This window comes from Chinchilla lanigera, unplaced genomic scaffold (genome assembly GCF_000276665.1).
Source record: "Chinchilla lanigera isolate Chin_1 unplaced genomic scaffold, ChiLan1.0 scaffold00059, whole genome shotgun sequence".
NCBI lineage: Eukaryota > Metazoa > Chordata > Mammalia > Rodentia > Chinchillidae > Chinchilla > Chinchilla lanigera.
Window position 1 is genome coordinate 10,344,355 of NW_004955460.1, and position 6,505 is coordinate 10,350,859.

At 49.5% G+C, this 6,505-nt stretch overlaps 1 protein-coding gene across 5 annotated transcripts in view; it reads right to left on the reverse strand.

The window, feature by feature from the left end:
• The window catches only part of Fbxl18 (F-box and leucine-rich repeat protein 18), a 31,047-nt gene extending 26,266 nt beyond the window's left edge, over positions 1 to 4,781 (reverse strand). For 3 of the 5 annotated variants that reach the window (XR_263050.2, XM_005397840.2, XM_013521128.1), the window contains exons 1-2: positions 4,648 to 4,781; positions 828 to 1,015 (exon numbers count right to left, since the gene is read on the reverse strand). The gene's annotated coding sequence lies outside the window, so the exon portion shown is untranslated. Of the gene's footprint in view, positions 1 to 812; positions 1,016 to 4,647 lie in introns of all 5 variants that reach the window. The other 2 variants (XM_013521127.1, XM_005397841.2) reach the window with 2 other exon arrangements.
• Between the last annotated feature and the right edge of the window lie 1,724 nt (positions 4,782 to 6,505).

Below are 6,505 nucleotides of genomic sequence, written 5' to 3' on the forward strand. Positions count from 1 at the left end.
AACCTGGACAATTTAGCAAGGCCTGGTCTCAAAGTAAAAGAGAAAGGGCTGGGGATGTAACTAGTGGTAGAGTAGTGCCTAGCATCTGTGAATTCTTGAGTTCATTCCACAGTACCACGAGAGAGAGAGAGAGAGAGAGAGAGAGAGAGAGAGAGAGAGGAGAGAGAGGAGAGAGAGGAGAGAGAGGAGAGAGAGGAGAGAGGAAAGAGAGGAAAGAGAGGAAAGAAAGAGAGGAAAGAGAGGAAAGAGAGGAAAGAAAGAGAGGAAAGAGAGGAAAGAGAGGAAAGAGAGGAAAGAGAGGAAAGAGAGGAAAGAAGAAAGAAAGGAAGGAAGGAAGGAAGGAAGGAAAGGAAGGAAGGAAGGAAGAAAGAAAGAAAAAGAAAGAAAGAAGAAAGAAAGAAAAGAAAAGAAAGAAAAGAAAAAAGAAAAGAAAAGAAAAGAAAAGAAAAGAAAAGAAAAGAAAAGAAAAGAAAAGGTCAAGTCAGGCGTGGGGGCACATGTATGTAACGCCAGCACTCAGGAAGCTGAGGCACAGCCAGACCCTGTCTCAAAAAAATAAAAAAGTTGAAATCATCAGTGTGACCTAAGAAATGTTTAACTTGAATTCACTCTCCCTCTTCTCTGATCTTCATGGATCCAGGGACATTTCCTGGACTATCTCCCTGGTTCCCAGGGGTCCGTACCCCATCCTTTGGAGAAACTGCTGCTCCCTGGAGCTTCAACTCAAAAGCTCCTTCTTCCTCTCTCCAAGCATCCTCAGGACACAACCCACTTCTCCTCCTGCTCCTCCTCCCCACTACCCCAGGTCTCACCAGCCCAGACTCAACTGCAACGGCTCCTAACAGGGATTTTTTGTTGTTGCTGTTTTAAGACAAGGATCTTGTTATGTTCCCCAGGCTGGTCTCAAACTCCTGGGCTCAAGCTGTCCTCCCGCCTCAGCCTCCCAGAGTGCATGGATTCCATTTTGACAATGTGGTTGAAATGTGTCTGGCCCAGGAACTACGATGTATCAAACCTGGAAAACAAAAAAACATAACTAAAGAAACTACCCAGGCATAACAGTACACATGTAATCCCAACACTCTGAGATGCTGAGTCAGGAGGATCACAAGTTTGAACCCAGCTTGGGAAACAATTTAGAGAAATCTTGTCTCAAAGAACAATTTTTTTTTAAAGGGCTGGGGGCCAGCAGTGGTGGCGCACACTAATCTCCACACTCAACAGGCTGAGGCAGGAGGATTGTTGCAAGTTCAAGGCCAGCCTGGGCTACAAAGTGAGCTCAAGGACAGCCTGAACTGCATAGGGAGACCCTGTCCTAAAAAAAAAAAAAGGGCAGGGGGCTGGGAATGTAACTTGGTATGAAGGCCTTGGTTTCAATGGAGGAACTCGAAGAAACTGAAAAGGATTTGATGCCAAGAAAACCCTGCACTCTGGATACACTGGTTCGACATCATATAGGGGTCCTTTTCCCTCTGAGCCCAAAGCTTTCATTCCCTTCTCCAGCACCAACAGTCTTCTTCTCTAGACCCTGTGTTGCCTCAGAGCAAAAATGGGGCCATAAATTAAGAACTAGTCTTTAGGGTTCCAACAGCCTCACCTCTTGTGATATCATCCTTCTGCCGGGAAGGGCCTCAAACTGGGATTATGATACTAGCTTAGTAAACTGGACTTTTAATTAGTCGTCTCTCTCTCTTATTTGTTGGGTTTCTATTACCTTTGGTAGAAAGAAAAAATGAAGCCAGGTATGGTGTCTCATACCTGCAGTGGGCTCAGTGGACTAAAACCAGGAGGATAGGCCAGGCGTGGTAGCACATGCCTGTAATCCCAGCACTCGGGAGGCTGAGACAGGAGGGTCGTTCCACGTTTGAGACCGGCCTGGGCTATGAAATGAGCTCAAGGCCAGCCTGAATTGTATAGGAAGACCCTGTCTCAAAAAAAAGCAAGCAAACAAACAAACAGCCCAGTAGGGCCAGGGATAGAATTCAGCAGCATGGCGCCTGCCTGGCAAGTACAAGGTCCCGAGTTCGATTCCCAGGACAAAAAAAAAAACAAAAAAACAAAAAAAAACCCCGCCAGGTATGACAGTCTATGCTTATAAGTTCAGGTACTTGGGATTACAAAGTCAAGCCCAGCCTTGGCAATTTAGCAATACGTTCTCTCAAAAGGAAAAGGGTAGGGATGAGCTCAGTATGATGGCCTTAGGCTTAATCCCCAGTACTACGGCAAGCTGGGAGAGAGTCCATTCTGGAATCAGATAGTGAGGACCATTGCACAATCTTGAAGTTGGCTCTAGTGGCACACACCTGCTATCCCAGCACTGAGGGAGGCTGAGACAGGAGGACTGCAAATTTGAGAACTGCCTAGTCAACTTAGCAAGACTCTGACTCAAAATTTTAAAATAAGAAGAGTTGAAGATTTAACTCAAAGGTAGGGTGCAATCCCCACCACTGAAAAATAAAAAATAAAAAGGGCTGGAAAAAAAAGGATTGGTAGGGCCAGGGATATAGCTCAGAGGTGCAAGTGCCTGCCTGCCAAGCGCAAGGTCCTGAGTTCAATTCCTGGTACCAAAAACAAAAAATAAACAAACAAAAAAAAGGGCTGGAGATGTAGCTCAGTGAGAAGGCCTGGGGCTCAATAACACCTCTCCCCCGCAAAAAATCCCATGGAATTGTACACTTTAAAGTGTGAGTAGCTGGGCATGGTGGCACACGCCTGTAATCCCAGCACTCAGGAGGCTGAGGCAGGAAGATCATTGCGAGTTCAAGACCAGCCTGGGCTACAAAGTGAGCTCAAGGCCAGCCTGAGCTGCATAGTGAGACCCTGTCTCAAAAAGACAAAAAAAAAAAAAAAAAAAGTGAGTACCCAGGCATGGTGGCACACACCTGTAATCCCAGTAGTTGGGAGGCTGAGGCAGGAGGATCACTGCAAGTTCGAGACTAGCATGGGCTACAGAGTGAGCTCAAGTGAGCTCAAGGCCAGCCTGAACTGCATAAGGAGAACCTGTCTCAAAAAGACAAAAAAATAAAAAATCAAAGTGTGAGCAGCCAGGGATACAGCTCAGCAGCACAGCACCTGCCTGGCAAGTGCAAGGTCCTGAGATAGACTCCAGGTACCAAAAAAAGTGTGAGTTTTGTGGTACGTGAATTAAATTTCAACAAGAAATGTATTTGGGGGGAAGGGTGAGGGAGGGTCTCACTACGTAATTCAAACTGGCCTTGAACTCACTAAGTAGCCCAGGTTGGTTTCAACCTCACAGCAATCCTCCTGCCTCAGCCTCCCAAGTGCTGGAATTATAAGCATGTGGCATCATGCCAGTGCTCCATAAATAAAATATAAATTTTGAAGCCAGGAGTGGTGGCACAAACCTCACTTGGGAGGCTGAGGCAGGAGGATTGTTGCAAGTTCAAGACCAGCCTGGGCTACAAAGTGAATTCAAGACCAGCCTGAACTGCATAATGAGACACTGTCTCAAAAAGACCAAAAATAAAATAAAACTTGATCATCCTAAAATGAAGGACCTTGATCTCACTCAGGGCAAGCAAGACTCCTCTCTCCCTTCTCAAGAGACACCCAAGATGCAATGAAAGGCAGGCCTGGCTGGTAGGTGGCCCACATCCTTCAAAGAACAGAGGGGCTTTTCAGACAACACTCCCTAAGACCAAGGTATGGGACCTTCCAACACACACACCCTACTGCAATCTGGCAACACAGCCAGGATACCCCAGACCTCTTCTGCAGGGAGCTGGAGCATTCCAGACCTTCCATCCCACCGCTGGCCTGCAGCTGGGCCACATACCCTTATGTGCCAATCAAGGAATCACCAGGGCCAATTCTGGACCAAATTCAAAACTCGCTTCAAATGATGAGGAGCTGTCATCAAATCCCAGCCATTTCCACACACCCAAGCCCCATCTATTCAAGAAAACCTTGAACTTCTCAGGGCTTGAACCCAAGCAAGCTCCTAAGACTCAGACATTCACCCACCGCTCTGAGTCCTGCAAGGTGATGGATACAAACCCACGTACACATACAGGTGGGCAGGAAGCAACAGGAAGGAAGCCACTACTCAGAGTGCAGATCCCCACTTCTACGTCCTTGTCGGGCAAGAGAGAATCCCATGCACCCACTAACGGGACGCGGTGGGTTGCCCCATCGTCCCCCGATCAGTGCACCGTTTCGAGAAGGACTTGCAAGGTAATCACAAGTACCCAGGTAAAATGGCTTTTCCTCCATCCCCTCCACCAAGTCATATAATAAGCAAGCTCCAGAGGGGAGGGGAGTAGAGGCGACTAAAACTGAGCCCTCGGAGACAGAGAAGAAGGTGGGGAGTGGCACAGAACGGCAGGGTACCAGAGCCCAGGCACAGGGACCCCGGGAGAGAGAGCTCTAGCAGGCCCGGAGCAACCCGAAACTCAGAGGGCGGAGAGGGGAGCCGCTCTGGCGATCAGAAGCGTGGGGCTGGGAACGCGATGCGAGGCCGGGTGACGGCCTGGGAGCCGGACGCGACGGGGCCAGGATGGGGCCAGGAGCACGGCAAGGGTCGAGAGAGCAGGTACAGAAGGGAGTGGTCAGGGTCGGAATGGGAAGTACCGAGGGGGGCCCAGGCCGCCGAAGCAGCAGCAGAGCACAGAGAGGCGCGGGCCGTACCTCTCCGGAGCTGGCCATGTCACAGGCGGGCTGTGCCACGGCCGCCGGAGCCGCAGCCCCGGGGGCCCTCGCCGCCGCGCCAGGGATGCTCGAAGCCGGCGCGTCGGCGGCTCAATAGGGACCCCGGCCAGGGGCGGGGCTTCCCATCACTTCCGGCGCCCTCTGACACGCAGTTCCTCTAGTCGGCGAACGGGCTCCTCGCGTCGCCATGTTAGGTGTGGCACGGTCTGGAGCTTAACCTGGACGCGGAGCGGCGATTCCTCTGTGCTGGCTCTGAAAGTGTTCTGGCTGCCGTCTACAAGCCCCCTAACAGTCATCCTGGCCTGCACCTCCAGCCCCAACGCGTCTCTGCCGCCAGGCCTTTGCATCTGCCTTTTCCACTGCCTGCTGTATACCCAAACCACCTGTCAGACCAGCCGAGCACCGCCCGTAAAATAGCACGACCCCTCCCCAGCCTTCACACCTGACCTGAACGCGCCCCTCATCCTGTGTGATGTTCTCTATAGCTGTTTTGTGGTTGGTTGATTGGTTGGTTGGTTTTACTGAGGATTGAACCCAGGGACTTTGCACGGAGCTACATCCCCAACTTTTATATTTTGGGGGCCAGGGTCTTGTTAAATCACTATTGCCCACGGCGGTTTGTGCCTTAGTTACTTTTCCTCCTGTTGCTGAGACAAAATACCCAATATCTGAAAGGGGAAAGGGTTTATTTTTTTGAGGGGGGCGCGGGGGAGACGTTTATTTAGCTCATATTTAGCTCACAGTTTATACAGGTTTCAGTCCATAGTTGGCTGGCTCCAAGGCGGAGTAGCAGAGGAGAACAGTTTATGGCGCCCACAAAAAGCAACAAGAGGCCTTAGTGTCTTTCTGGCCCTCTTATACTCTATCTAGGCTTCGGGGATCCGGGCGGTGCCAAACCATTCAGTGGACCGATTTAGTAATCGCACGCCCTTAATCCCAGCATTCCACCAAGTATCAATCACACACATTTTAGATCCAGCCACCACTGAAAAAGCCCCACCTATGACTGCATGAGGCTTGGGGGAGGGGATATCTAGACACAAGCCATACAGTTCGATTCGCAATTCCCCTGCCTCTACCTGCCAGCGTATCGGGATTACAGGCATGCACCACCAAGCCCAAGTGACCTGTGGTATCTTTCTTTTTATTTTTTTGGTCTTCGACAACCCCCGAAAACTAGGAACAGACAGGATTATTGGAACTAACCTTGGTGTGCAGTAGGCTTTGAATAGATAGTATTTGCTGAGTAAGTGATGTATGAAAGTTACGCTTTTACTCTAAGGCATTTCCTTTTTGTTGTTACTGTTTTTCTTCTGGTACTGGGAATCGAACTCACGACCTTGAGCTTGCTAGGCAGGCAGTATTCCGCTGAACTAAATCCCCAGCCCGGCATTTTCATTTTTGAATAGTTTACTAATAAACAGCTGAGTTTAGTGGTCCATGCCTGTAATCTCAGCACTCAGAAGGTTGAGCCAGGAGGATCGCTATGAGCTCAAAGCCAGCCTGAGCAACATAGTAAGTTCATAGTGAGCCAGCCTGGACTATGTAGCAAGATCCTATCTCAAAAAAGAAAGAAAAAAGTTTACGAATGAAAATTTTGCCTGTGTGGTGGTGCACGCCTGTAATCCTAGCACTTGGGAGGCTGAGGGACGATTGTTGCAAGTTCAAGGCCAGCCTGAGCTACATAGTGAGTTCAAGGTCAGCCTGAACTGCATAGTGAGACCCTGTCTAAAAAAAAAAAAAAAAAAAGTAAAAAGTTTAAAAGGGGTTAGGGATGCCAGGTGTGGTGGCACACACCTATGATCCCAGCACTGGGGAAGCTGAGGCAAGAGGATCA